Here is a 15,505-nt window from a genome sequence, read left to right on the forward strand (position 1 = left end):
CAAAGGGAAAGGGAATGTTTAGTTCTTTCACCCCAAACAGTACCTGTCAAAAGGTCTGCTTACAACTCTAAGAGACGCAGCAAGGAAGTACCTAATAACTTTATTGAACCTACAAATTCATGAACAATACAACAGATGTTATTTTTGTATGCCACTAAATGGTGAGACACATACACACACATGAACACACGCAGACACACACCCCAACACACACCCTCTTTTTATATACAACTTTCATAGCAATGACCAATGAGGGCAAAGGGAGAGCTAAATGACCTAATGCACACAAGGCATGGTTAGAGTCATAGGCAAAAACTTTGTCCAGTAATTTGCGCCACTTGATTATATAGATTAGTGGTAAGGATTCTCTTCTTTGGGTTCTGTTCTCTCATCAGCTGCTCATTTTTTTGATAGACGAGGTGGGTGAGGTAATAACTTTTGTTGGACCAACTTCTGTTGGTGAGAGAGACAAGCTTTCAAACAACACAGAGCTCTTCTTCAGGTCTGGAAAGCATCACAGCAAAATGCAGAGTGGAACAGATTGTTTAACATAAGTAGTTAGCACATATTGTAAGGGACCATTCAAGGTAGAGTGGCCTGTTAACACCCCAGCAGTTTTAGGACAAAAAAAGAGGAGGTCAGCGGGTTACAGATTGTTGTAATAAGCCATAAATCCAGTGTGTCTGTTCACTCTAGCAGTGCCTAGCAGAGTAATGATTTTTAAGCTCCCAGGCTTTTGAAAATGTTGTGCAGGTTTCCTTTGTGGATGAGGACTGATAGATTGGATACAGAGAAGTATCAGAGGGGTAGCCGTGTTAGTCTGTATCCATAGAAACAACGAGAACTCCGGTGGCACTTTAAAGACTAACGGATTTATTTGAGCATAAGCTTTCGTGGGTAGAAAACCCACTTCTTCAGATGCAAGTGGGTTTTTTACCCACAAAAGCTTATGCCCAAATAAATCTATTAGTCTTATACAGAGAAGTGACTCTCAACCTTTCCAGACTACTGTACCCCTTTCAAGAATCTGATTTGTCTTGTGTACCCCCAAGTTTCACCTCACTTAAAAGCTTACAAAATTAGACTTAAAAATACAAGTGTCCCAGCATACTGAAAAATTGCTTACTTTCTCATTTTTACCATATAATTATAAAATAAATCAATTGGAAATAAACATTGTACTTACATTTCAGTGTATAGTATACAGAACAGTATAAACAAATCATTGTCTATGAAATTTTAGTTTGTACTGACTTCTCTAGTGCTTTTTATATAGTCTGTTATAAAATTAGGCAAATATCTAGATGAGTTCATGTAGCCCCTGGAAGACCACTGAGTACCCCCAGCCAGGGGTACACGTACCCCTGGTTGAGAACCACAGATATAGAGTGATCGCTTTGTGAAAAGCGTTTGCCCACAGGTGATAGGGTGTTTTTGTCTTTTATCATTTTCCTGTGTGACCAACAGAAGTTGATCCAATAAAAGATATTACCTCACCCACCTTGGCTCTCTAGTCCAATATCCTAGGCCGAACACTGCTACAACTACACTGCATACATTTTTTTAATGAAAGTTACTGTACTTTTTCTCCTGGAGAGCACATTCTTTTGATATGGTTGCAGTCAATTATATAGTCTGGTAGGTATAATTCTGTCATGGTCTGCTCCACTTCGTTCATGTTTCATGGGTTGGTAAAGGTTTTGAAGGGTCAGTTATAGAGCAGCTGCGTCTGAATGTATTTTGGCATGCCAGAGGGCTTCATTGTGGTATGCCCTTTTCCTCATCTTCTACCTGTTGCCATTGGGTTTTGTTAGTCAGCACTATGGTCTGGGTCTTAGCTGTTGACACCGAGATTAGTTTAGTTCTGCCATTAGTTTATCATGATGCTTTTGACTGACCAGTTTTCATTATGCTAAATTATGGATGTTTCATAATTTCATGGAATTAAACAAAAAAAGTTTTAAATATTTGAATGAAGCTTTTCCTCTGGCTTTTTTTTTTTTTTTTTTTTTGAAAATGGTCTTTACATGTTAACAACCTGTCATTTTATGCTGACCTTGGGCTTACCAACTGATACATTTATCTGTACAATTTTATTAGAGAACCGTTTTATCTTCTATGATACAGTAGAAGAATGAGATCCTGGCCAGTTAGGGAATGACATGGTGTGACAATGTGGAGACTCTGTGTATAACTTGATGTTATGAAGCAGTTATGAAATTGTGTGACATGGAATGCCTATGTGTGGATGTAGAATCCACCATCTGCTATCAGAGGCTGTAGCACATACTTACCAGACCATGGAGCATGGAGAGTCCTTTATCTTAAGGACTGCTCTGATTGAACAGCAAATATGTGTTAAGGAGGTTGCCTGAGTGGAGAAACCAATTTGACTAAGTGTCTCTGCAGGAGGGCTGGTGAAGTAGAGAGCAGAAAATGACCAGCATAGACTCTAAGGCCAGATGGGACCATCATGATCATCTAGTCTGACCTCGTGCACATTGCAGGCCACAGAACCTCACCCACCCATTCATGAAATAGACCTCTAACCCCTGGATGAGTTACTGAAGTCCTCAAATCATGATTTAAAGACTTCAAGATACAGAGAATCCATCATTTACACTAGTTTAACCTGCAAGTGACCAGCAGGAGAAAAAAGGAACCAGATGTTGGTAGGAGGACATGTAAACATGAGTGATTCACAGGAAGCTTTTGGAAGGAGAAAGGAAGAGACAGGTATGCTATCATAGCATGAAGGTAAGATTTAACAGAGGGACCAGCACAAAATCAGAGAAAATGCTAACTGACCTAGAGACAGAAAGGCTGCATATTTCTGAAGAGAATCCATGAGATGCCCAAAAAGGATCCTGGACACCACAGAGGACTTTTCCCAAGCACAAAGAACTGTTCAGAGTGGTGAGGAAAAGGAGGCAGGAAAATGTGTATAGGAGTGTTTATTATTTAGTCCAGTTTTGTGTATTTCTTGTGTTGTTCAGTAAAGCATAAATGGTATTCAGAATTATATGTAAAGTCTCTATCTCTATTTGCTTTCATTGTAACATGCCCCTGAAGAATAAAGCTGTAAACCCAGATGCAACGCATTCATTGCATGCCCAGCTGGATCTGGCCTGTGGGATGTTTCTATTCAGCTCCAGAATGAGCTTGTAGAACAAAATGGTGTCCTCCATATTGTACGTGCAAGGTCATGCCGCATTAGGGTTCCGTTTGTAGAACAAAATGAAATCCTATGCACAGCTTGACCTCACGTGTGAGATCACACCTTGCATGCAAAAATAGTTGTTGAATGCTTTACTAAAAATGTCATGGCATCAGGAGTGGTGCCAGCTTTTTCCCAGTTCAGGAGTGGAGGGGGTTTGAGACCCCCTCTCTGTGGCCACACTCCCTGCTACTCCTCAGCTATGTGGCAGCCCTGTCTCCTCCTCCTCCTTCCATCCCTGAGGCCTCGCTCCCTGGACAGTTTGGAGGCCAGAGGTCGGAGCCGGGCAGTGCACGGCTGCTGCTTCATTGGCTGGTGCTATGGTATCGGCAACCACAACGTTCCCCCATCTCCTCCTCCTGCTGCTGCTGCTGGGGCCTGGGATCCTGGGGCTGCAGTTGCTCCTTAGCTCCCCACCGCACTTTGACTGGTAACAGCCACCTGGGTGGGGGCGGACTCTGCTCCCGGAGCCAGCACAGCGCTTGGGGAACAACGCCTGTGTGCGGGGGGCCCAGGAACCTGGGCCAGAGCAGGTCAGTCTGGGCTGCTGTGAGGAACCCTGAACCTGCCCTGAGCGGAATGCCCTGGCAAGCGGGGACACAAGCTGCAGGCTGCTCTCAGGTCCCACAGTCCCCCATCCAGGCTTACTCCTAAGTTGCTGCTGGCGGCTGCACTGCCTTCAGAGCTGGGTGCCCGGCCAGCAGCCACCAGCCCTGCTTTCTCCATTCTTCCTTCAGAGTTGGGTGGCCAGAAAATGGTGGCTGCTACGGGGAGGTAAATTTTTTGGGTGGCTATAGGCCCCACATCTGCCCCCTCCCCCTTGCAGCACCACCCCTACATGGCATGCTGTTGCTAATTTGGCTTCCTGTAAAATTACATTGAATTTAAAGGCCTTCTAATGATGTATGAGGCCTTTAGCATTTATGCTCCAAATATCTGATTGCTTTTTATCACCACATAGTCCAGCTGACTCTTCAGTGTGCCCTGAGTGTGACTTTTTTAAAATGGGTAAAGCAACTCTCTAGCAAGATCTAGAATTGCTGCTTTTAAGATGCAGTTTAAGAGGGACTTTGCTATTGGTTTTTAACTAGGGACTATGAAATAGTTCAGATAAAATAGCTAACCTAAACTTTGACCCAGAATTCAGTTGAGCTCTATTCTTTTTTAAACTGATGGTTTTGGTCTTCTTTTTCATGGCCCTCTGCAGTTCTGCTTGTAGTTTGAACATGGAGGACGCAGAATATCCCAAGAGAGCCCGTTTTTGCTGTATTTGCACCCAAACCTAGAGAAAGAGTTCTGGACATCTCAGCAGCTTCCCAACGGTACCGAATCACCAGGTTCAGATTATTTCAGCAAACTCTGAACAAGCATTGTTTGGATAAACTGAATCTTCAAACCCCAGAGGTTAAGCCATTACTATTTTTTAATTGTTTAAATTATCATCATGTAATAATACCTACCTCCAGTGTAACACTTTTCATCAGTAGCTCTCAAAGTACTTTACAAAGGCGTCAGTATTGTTATTCTCATTTGTAAAATGGGGAAACTGAGGCAGAGTGAGTGGAAGGGGGAGCTGCTGTATATCAAAGCTTGGGGCTGCCAGAGACTGGTTCATCCTCTGGAATAAATTTGAGCAGCCTCCACACTACCCTAATGTGTGCCAGTTGGGAAAGGCTCTATAGCATGTGGTGGTTCCACCAGTCCTTCAAAAGTTTAGTTCTTGCAGCTTTACACCCTGTTTGCACTGCCAGAGTGGCACAAAGGGGCTGTATCAAGGCTGCAGATCTAGCCCAGGAAATGTAATCTGAAGTAAGTAAAAGGAAGACGTAGCAGGAGCACTAACACAATGTCTTTAGAAAGCTTTCATGTGTTTGCTTAGCTGGAATTCAGTTCCTTTTAAAGATGAATGAATGAATAATCATACGGTGCTCCAACATTTTGAAAAACTGTCTTTGTGTGTAGGTGCTCTGTCTGTTTTAACTTAATTTAGGCAATCCTATATGTCTGGTAATATATACACATTCATTATTCCACACTATTTTAATCTTAGTGTCAGGATGCTTTCTATTCAATTTCTCATTTCCGTGACTGGATTAAATACATATACAGTACTTCATAAACTTGTGTGGAACTTGCTAGGGAAGGGCAGGCCAAACTGGATCCTTACACCTAGTAATTTTCTCTCAGTGGTATGCTTTCTGTTCCCTCTCTCAGCCTTCCTGTTGAGAAGACACACTGTAACAGTGATTCAGGTTCTTTGATTCTAGACCTAATCACTGGATAGTTATAATTTGTAGGATAGTTATAATTTCCAGGCTCAAAATGAAAAACTGCTTTCTTGACACTATAATTGGGATTTTGGTATGTCTTTGCAACCTCCCACCAGCCTCCAGGTAAACTCTTTGGGATTAATGATGGAAGAATAGACAGCTCTCTAAAATCACAAGAGATCACTATGGTAACAGGAGTGGCTTAGGCTGGCTCTTTTGGATATAAGCTTCACTGTGGTGAGATGGTCCAATAGCAAGACACAGGTAGTGCAACAGTTTGATGGGTCATGCACAGCTGATGGCTGCCTGCTGGGGTGGGCTTGAGCTCACCAGACTGTCTCATTTGGGAGGAAAATCAAAGAGAAGTAGATACTGGGTATGTCTATGTTGCAATAAAAAACCCTGTGACTGCAAATATCAGAGCCTGGGTCAACTGACTCAGGCTTGCACTACAGAACTAAAAAGAACACGGTGGACGTTTGGACTTGGGCTGGAGCCCGGGCTCTGAGACCCACCCCCTTGCCGGGCCTGAATGTCTCTACTGCAATTCTTACCCCTGTAGTGCAAGCCCCATGAGTCTGAGTCAGTTGACCTGGGCTCTGAGACTCACTGCCACAGGATTTTCATTGCAGTGTAGACATACCCTACGAAGGGGCTGCAGCTGGGAACTAGAGACTGTGTAGAGGACCCTGAAGTTTTGATGATTCCAGATTGTTTGATTTTAATACATGCTGAGTCAGTATTTTATTTTTTATTTCCGTCCTTTCTATATCCTGCCACAGCCTTCCCTGAATTTCCTATTTGGCTGAATAGCCAATTGAACTCTATTCCGTGGATAAAGATGCTGGTCAAATGAACTTGTCTGTCCCTTAGTTCACAGTATTTTATTTATCTGAATTTCTTTAATATATATTCACAATGTGGGTATTTTATTCATTATTGCTGCCTATGCATCTCTTAGGTTTTTCTAAACCAGTTATATTATCCCTTCCTCTAATAAGTGGTTTCCAATCTGTGATCCGCAGACCGCTGGGGGTCCACAGACTATGTCTAAGATTTCCAAAGGCTTCCATGCCTCCATTCGAAATTTTTTATGGGTCTGCAAATGAAAAAGGTTGAAAACCACTGCTCTATATCTTCCTTAACACAGACTGTATTATCAGATTTTGAGTCCTGGACTAAGCTGTAGATATTGCAGTATACTATGTCTTTCTAATCTTCAGATTGGTATACTAAGACCTGAGAAATTTGTCCTACAGGTCACTTTCAGAAAAGTGGGACATTTATTCCTATAAGGTTACTCTGCTATTTTCAAACTATGTTCCCTTCATGAGATGGTATTTATATCACTCTGACATTTTCTGGAGACTGGTTGGTTATTTGACACTTACTCTCACTGACATTGTCCCTTTTTATACAGAGTTCCCATGAAAGCCTTTTCTTTTAGTAGGTCTGGCTCCAATGCTTCATGATGTCACAAGGTGAAGCTGGCCTGGTTCCTTCTGTCAGCTCTTTTGAGATTACACACTGTACCATCTGAGGCTGTGTTCTGAGGTCTCTCTGCTTACATCTGGTTTTCCTTTTATCCATTTCAAGGGCTGATTTGGGCCTTAAGAATGGGAAAATAATTTTTATATTTTCTCAAGATACCATGTTCAACTTTCGGGTGAAATTCTGCCCTGGGCAGAGGGCCAGGAAAAGGCCTATGGATGATCTTTAGGGCAGGGACCAAATTTTTCTTATGAGTTTGTATGGTGCCTAGTACAATGGGGTCCTGGAGCATCTCTGGAGAGTCTTTTGTTAGAGCTGTGTCCTAACTTTGCTCTTCTGCACCATCCCAATTTCACATATTCACATTAACACAACATAGTGTTTTGACAGAATCTTGATCCGTTGGAAAACACACTTTTCTTTCTAAAGGAACATTACTTGTTTGTGAAAATAAGGGATCTAGTATCTCTGACTAGACAGAGGTATCACTCCGCTGGACTATGGAGTGGTTTTGTCATACCAAAAATTGTAAATGGGGACTAAACTGACATCATCCATTTGTTTTGTTTTGCCTGTGATCTCAAGAAGGATTTGCAATGCTGTAACTAAAATGTAACTTTCATTTAAGTACAGGCCAGATTCTGATATATTTTCTTGTTTTACATTGGTGTGACTCCATTAGCATCCATTGAAATGCTCCTGACTTACACTAGTATCAATGAGATACAATCAGGCTCACAGTGTTTTCTTTAGGAAATTAAAGTGAGTGTAGTAGTCATGGGAACTTTTCATCTTCCAGCATTTTTGAGTGAGAATTCAACTTCACAATGGCTTGAATCTGATCAGTTTCACACACTCAGCCCCCCAAATAATGGTTCCAACTGTGTACTATGGCCCTTGCACCAGGGGTTGCAGTACTACCTGCTGCCACTGGGGTACATCCGGCTTTGCCACACACAGGCTGCAGGTAGCAGAAGGAGGAGGCCTCGAGCCACAAGTGCAAACTAGCCCTGTTCAAGGTTTGTCTACACAGTGGGGTAATGTGCACTGTCGGGATGTGATTTCTAAGTGCGTTAACGTGTTGTGCATTAATTGGTCCGTGGAGTCCCTTGCTCATGCACACTAAAGATTCCCTAGTATGTTTTAATGTAGGACTCACTAAGTTAGAGTGCACTGGGGAACCTTTAGGGTGCACCAGCAGGGTCCACGTGGACCCATTCATGCACAGCATGTTAGTGTGCTTTAGAAATTGCACTTGCAAAGAGCATGTTGCTGCACCATGCAGACAAGCCCTCAGGCACAGTATAAGGCTGCCTGTATATGGTTCTTTCTGTCTCTGCTCCTGTTTTTTACAGGCCTGGCAATAAGAGTATTGTCAACCCCAATCATTCAAAAATTGTGAGTCAGGCCTCCAACAAATAACAAGTGGTGTAAAATTAATTAACAATAAATTTGGGGTTCTTTTTATACTCCTTGCTTTAGAGAGAGCTTTTAGGGTTCACATTTAAAGCTTTTTTCTGCAGCCATGAGGGGCTAAAACTTTTATTTAAAATGAAAAATCATGTGACAGGTTTTGGGAGGGGAGCTTCTTCAGCAGATAAAAATGAAATCCAACACTTATCCCTTCTGGATAATATAGCAACAGTGCAGTTAATAAACCAGGCTTTTAAAGAAAAAAGAGTATATTCTTTCTCTGTATATTTAGAGAAAAACATGTGTTGCATGTACTATGTGTAGCAGCAAAATATATACATATATTGAAAAGCATATGTGGTTACATGACTGTGTTGAGCCACGGCCTGTAAAAAGATACTGATTGCATCAGACACCTAGAAGGGTTTTTAAATTAAAAAAAAAACAAACTTGTTGCAGATATTAGGCTTTAGAAAAGTTAGATCATTTCTTGGTGATAGGAGAATCAGTTCCAAGACAACAAGAATTGAGTCTGAATTTTCGCCTGTCCCTCTAATCTGACCCAAACCAGTCATCCCCCGGCTGGGCTGGGCTGTCTTCAAATTCAGCTGCAATCTGATGCTTCCCTACATTTATTCCCACAAATTACGCCTGCATACAGAATCTCTATGTATAATCCTGTGTATGTAACACTTTTCCTCTCTTCCATTCCGCAAGGACCATGGCTTTGAGGGATCTCTCACTCTGGGGTTTTAACCTCAGGCAGCACACTGTAGAACAAAATTTAACTTAACCCCAGGCAACTTTATATTTTAAGAACAGTTAATTAGGGCCCAGCCTAGAAATGGCTGGATGCTGCTGTTTTGAAAGTGGGAAAGGGAGCACACCAACTGGTACCTTGCAAAAGGGAAATTCTTCACATGTAAACAGAGGGGAATTGGGGTTTATCTACAGGAGGAGGGTTGCTGGGCTAGATTGGGCATCCAGGATTTTGATAGATTGGATAAGCACTGAAGTAGAATCTCCAAACTTTTGGAGATTCACCAGTCACTTTTCCTAGAATATCACTGTTTCTAGTATATTTATAACAAAAAGCTTCTGTGGATAAACTTGTTTTTAAACCACAAGCTGTAAAAAGTTAATGATCACATCTGACACTTATTGTCACACAACAATATATATCCTTATAATATGACACTGAGCAAAAATATTACAGACCTTGGAGACTGTTGGTGCTAGAGCCGGGCTCATTCAATACTTACAGTTCTCTTTTCTTCAAGTAACATCTCTGTTATGGATGTTGTTGACCATCACCTTCCATCTTTCACCGTTGTAAAACTTCCACTTTCCTTTGATACCAGTCCCTCTGGTGATGTTTCTGACATGGCTGGCTCTCTTTCTTCTACTTCCTGGTTTGCCTGATAGTATGAGTACTGGGATTGAGTCACTCTGCAATCAGCGAGCAATGTATCCGCAGAAATATGCTGTTTTCTTCTGTAGGGTCTCAAGTAACTGTGGTGTTCTGACAGGTTTCAGAGTAGCAGCCGTGTTAGTCTGTATCCGCAAAAAGAAAAGGAGGACTTGTGTCTCTAAGGTGCAACAAGTACTCCTTTTCTTTTTGTGGTGTTCTAAAATTCATCCTTCTCATCACCTCATCATTCATAGTTTAGGTTATCCAAATAATTTTTAACATTCTTCTGTAACACCAACATTGAGTCATCTCTGTGTCCTTTTTGAATGCCCAGGTCTCACCTTCATACAAGAAGGTTTGAACTACAGCAGCATATATTTTAGAAAAACATCTAGTCTTAATTTAAAAATTGCCAGGGATGAAGAATCCATCACAACCCTTGGTAAGTTGTTCCAAGTTAGTTATCCTCACTGTTTAAAAAAATTGTGCCTTCTAGTCTGAATTTGTCTAGCATATGTAGCACTTCAGCAGCCTAGTGCAGATGTATATTTTTAACTTTCAACAACACAGAAGTCTTTGGAAGTTGTTTGTATGCATTTTTTGCAAACTGTATCCTTCTCTTGACTTCTTCATTGCATCTTCCACCTGATGCTAATAGACTCCATAAATATCATACTCGTTTCACTACTTCACCATCGAAACATTGGTGTTACCTACCTTATGAGTTACTGTGGTTACTTATTATCATACCTATTGTCTTCCTAACGTTAATCATCGTTCCATATTTCTTGTTGGCATTATTCACAGCAGCAAACGTGTCCAGCAGTTCTTTTCTAGCTGAAGCAATGCAAACTAAGTTGTCATCATATCTTCGGTTGTTGTATACACCATAGACCTACCGGTATACATCCTGGTTGGTATCTTCTAAACTTTCATGATACTTTCTACATATATGTTGAATAGTTGTATGGTGAACAATGTGGAAGTATACCAAACAAGTACAATATAAGCTCATGGTTTGCCAGGAAAGGGAGGAACAGCAAAAATAGAAGAAGACAGCCAATGGGTTAAGGGAAGTAAAAGAGGATGATGCAGATGCATCAGGGGAAAATAAATTGATTTTCTGCTATTTGGGATGAAAAGTTTTGGTGAAAATCTGTGTAGCTCTAGTTTTGAGTCAGTTCTTAAATGTGTCTGTGCTTGGTTTGTTAATTATGCCTCTCTGTTCTTCACTGAAGTGTAAATCCTTCATGCCTTCAGGCAAAAGCAGTGTGGCTAGCACTCATGATTTTGTCATGAGTCTGGCAATATTTGGTGGTCTTTTTACAGTTCCAGCTCCTGGATGCATGTGATTACATGAGAATCTCAGCTTTCATTTAAAAAATAGTTTCTGGGCCTTGTGGTTGCAAAGAAAAGCCTAAAAACATGAAATACATGCCTCTAAAGGCTTAAAAACCAGGAGACTAATTAAAAGACTCCAAAATGGATTATTTTAAAAAATATGATTTTTAAGCCAGTTGCATGATTTTGTGGTACCTGACTCATGCTCTCTGAACATCTGCAATGAACAATGCTGCAAAAGTCATAATGAAATTTTACCTGAGTAAGTCATGGAGGACTGGCCCCTAGACAGACTCAAAGTCCCATTTCTTTCCAACAATTTTTAACATTGGAGTATACAGTATATGCAGCTATTGCTTATTTTAAAGAGAAAGAGAGCGAGAGCGAGAGCGGAAACACAAGAAGTCTGGAAAGTTACCGTTATATCGTAGATTCCTTTTCCTACCTCTGATTCAGAGAGCGTAAATTGCCCTTCCCCATGTTTGTATCTGTCCAGTTGGAACAAGGAAACATAAATCCTATAAATGTGAAATAGAAAACCCTCTCCACAGCAGCTAAGGAATAATGAGGGTTACTAAAGCGTGGCTGGTATTGATGAGATTGTAGTGAAGATGCTCTGGTGGAGAAAGATACAGCAGCAGTAACAATTTACATTGGCTTTAAATGAGTTAATTGTTTTGCTACAACAAAAAGCAAATTGTCCTGTTAATTAGGCTGTGGGATTTCAGACAAAAAAACCTAATATGTCCGTACTCTGCTTCATGCACTAATTTTTAGTTCCTTAAGTATTATGAAACGCTTCTACAGGAGATGTTTTTCTGGGACATCTTGACCCTACTATTTTAAAATGCTATTTTATCAAACAAATTCCCTTAGGCTCTTCCCTGTCAGCCCCTTGCCAGAATAACCCTTCCTATTTCTGGCCATTGATTAGGCAGTCACACAACAAAGAAATGTATCTCTTTGTTACTGTAAGGACAGTCTTATTTGGTTATTAGAAAGCAGAGTCCCAGGGCAGTCTTCAGGCTGGTCTGCAGATTTAGAGCCCTGAGATGCAGAATTCCCTACTCAGGCAATAAAAACTGAGGTAGTAAATATTACTTTTATTGATCATTAGTTTCACGATGCTTACCCAAGAGAGCTCGCTCTCTCTTTCTCTCTCGTCTGTATACATACAAATATCAAAGGATTGCTTCTTTACCCCATGCATATAAATGGGATCAAGTGACATAAAGGAGACTGGGCCATGGGGGAAAAGCTCTCCTAGTTCAGTATATTTCAATAGGGATATCAATGTATCCCTATTTGTAGCCTTCAGGATGTAAAGTACTGGCTGTGCATATTTGCCTATGTTGCACTTTAGTGCAGGCCACAGAAGACAAGCTATACTAAGTATTAACAGCGAATAGATAGTCTCTGTTCAAGTGGTGGAGGCAAGTGGTGTGATTATTGTTTATCAGTTATATTGTGGTAGCATCTAGCGGTCTTGACCAGGTTGAGCCTCATTCTGCTAGGCAATGCATAAACGTATAGTCAATGGCATTTCCTGCCTGAAAGAGTTTACAGTGTAGAAAGCAAGACATAAGAGGTGGAGGAAACAGGTAAGCGGGTGGGAGAGGGAGAAGGGAGGATGAGTTGATCGTGTTGTGTTCAGTAGCAATAGCCAACATTTTGTAGCCTGGAGTGCTACCCTACATCTGCATGTGAGTTTTATTTGGCAGCCATGGTGTCTGTGGCCTGCGAGATGTGGATCTGATGGCAGGGAGAGTGATATTCCCATTTATTTAACTATTTTGTTTATTCATATATAAACTGTATTAGATTTTTCATATCAGTACAAAAACCAATTGGAAATAACTATACAAAAAGAAGAAAGTTCTCTCAGTAAGTTTTAACAATTGATGTCTGTTTGTAAGTTAATTAGAAAACAAAAACTGAGCATGACTGGGCTTGTTTGCCGAAGAGTTATAGTTTGACTGTGTTTTCAGGAAAAGGTAACCAAATTTCTAAAGACACTACTCAGTTCTGTCATTGATGATGGTGGTGGCAAGGGGTGGGTTGTATGCATTTTTTTTAAATCAGTGATATTTTCTAGATGTTGTTAAACCAAGATGTTGTCATTAAAGGTTTTCTTCCTATTTCTATGATTTGAAATAAAGTTAGCTGCAGATAGTAAGTGAGAGATGAATTCTTTATATTTCGAATACTGTTGATTTTCCAATGACAGTCCCCAAAATAGGTTATGTTGGAAAATTACACTTGGAATATCTTAAGTTTGTCTGCATGTTTGTGTCTAATATTTTTCCATTTTAGAGCACAACTCCCAAATATGTGTGAAATATCCTGACATCCCACATTCTCTCCCAGCAGTCTGATGTCCTATTGCCATGTAACTTTTTAAATCTGACTGATGAAAGTACTGTTGTTATATGGCCCAGTTCTGCAAACCTTTCCCACACTGAACAGTGTTTACTTACATGAGTAGTCCCATTGATTTCCATACGACTATTCAAATGAGTAAGTGCTACCACACAAGAATAAGCGGTTCAGAATCAGGCCTATTTTACTGTGAAATAATTTTCCCCTGCAGAAGCACATATGAAAGATGAGGCACTAACTCTCTGTGGGCTAGTTTGTGGCTACCCCAAACACTGGGCAATAGTGGGGGAGTAAGGATTTCCTCCCGTCCCCGCACTTTTGCACAGTCATGTTAATACTCCCCACATTGTATCTCTGAGTGTTGGGGGAAATATAGAGTTTGCATGTCAGGAAGCAAGTAAAGTGGGAAGACAGGGAAGTAAGCAGAGCTGGCTGCAATGCTTAATTTGTGCCAGGGCTGAGCCCTGGGCACCTCTAGGCTTGGTGGTTCATAGCCTCGGCACATCTGGGCTTGCTGCATCAGTTATGAATGTAAAAATATTGCTTGAGCCCAGCACCTTATTGCTTGACAAATTGCTTGAGCCCTGACACCTCTTTCTTGACAAATGAAGCATTGGCTGGCTGTCCATGCAGTATGAAGCAAGATGCAACCTCAAAAAGGGCTGCAGCAAATTACCACCTCCTCCCCCGCACATGCATACCCCAGCAAAACGTGGGTGTCCTGGGAGGTGAGGGGCCACTGACATGTCATATCTTCAGGGGTTTCTCCTGAGGCAGTGCAACTACATGCTTCTCTTTACTCAGAGCTGGGAATAAAACACACAAATATCTGGCCCTTTTCACCTCCCTCAATACTTCTTCCTACATTTCTTCATAAAAGCAATTCCTCCGTACCAAAACTATTCAAAGCTTTATAGATTGGATCCAGATGCTTTTGTGTTCATGTCTGCAACAATATATTTTTCTTTTCCTGAAAGATCTCTGTTTAAAGCCTCCTCCTTTTTGCCTTAGCTGCCATGTTTTGTGATTCATAAATATATTGTGAATATGGCAAATGTTGCGAATTGTGGGGTTTTACTAGATTTTAAATGGATGAATAAAAAAAGTTTGTATGTTGAATATGTTGCTGAACGTATAATAAATGGCTTTTCCACAGTCTTTGAAGTTACCTTTTACTGACCTGGGTTTGAAATTTTTTTTTTCATATATTGACAGTAGAGGCAGAAATGCATTGAGTTCCTTTGAGATAGGACAGTGGTCCTCAACCTTTTCCATACTACGAATCTATCATAGAATATCAGGGTTGGAAGAGACCTCAGGAGGTCATCTAGTCCAACCCCCTGCTCAAAGCAGGCCCAACACCAGCTATGTTACAACAGAAGAACATTTGGGGACTCCCCAGCTTCCTTATAGTTTTGAAACTCCTTTCCCATCTAACCATAAATCACTACTAAAATATCTGATCTGTAATAGTAGAATGGTGGTGTAAGGTAGGGATTCTAAAACTTTTTCATAATATGGACCGTATCTTAAAAAGATTGTTGCATGGGCCAAGTCCTCTTTGTGGATCTTTTCCATTCTCTCTGCAAATGTATTACATGATTTTGCGGCAAGTTCAGCAGTTTTTTTTACATGGAAAGGTAATATGAGTCAGGTAATGCAATTTTAGCTGCCTTTCAATGTGATTTAATATCTGGAAATAGGAAGGGGAGATAGCACCATGTGAGCAATCAGCTATTTGCAGACTGCCAGAAATGCTCCATAGATCACCAATGGACTACAGATTGAGAACTGATGGTGTGGCAAACTTGCCAATCACTTTCTTGTTCAAAACTCTTTCTCTGACTTTTCATCTGGTGAAGTTAACTTTAACTACTCAGGGTGGGATCCACCAAGGGACTTAGGCACAGCAATGCTGAGTATCATGGTGCCTAGAAAATAACCAGAATCACACAGTGCTCCACAAAGTTGAGTTAGACACCT

At 41.0% G+C, this 15,505-nt stretch overlaps 1 protein-coding gene across 3 annotated transcripts in view; it reads left to right on the forward strand.

Moving 5' to 3' along the window:
• The window catches only part of GRM1 (glutamate metabotropic receptor 1), a 273,727-nt gene that overhangs the window by 141,880 nt on the left and 116,342 nt on the right, over positions 1–15,505 (forward strand). The window lies entirely within an intron of this gene.

Source organism: Eretmochelys imbricata, chromosome 3 (assembly GCF_965152235.1).
Source record: "Eretmochelys imbricata isolate rEreImb1 chromosome 3, rEreImb1.hap1, whole genome shotgun sequence".
Lineage (NCBI taxonomy): Eukaryota > Metazoa > Chordata > Testudines > Cheloniidae > Eretmochelys > Eretmochelys imbricata.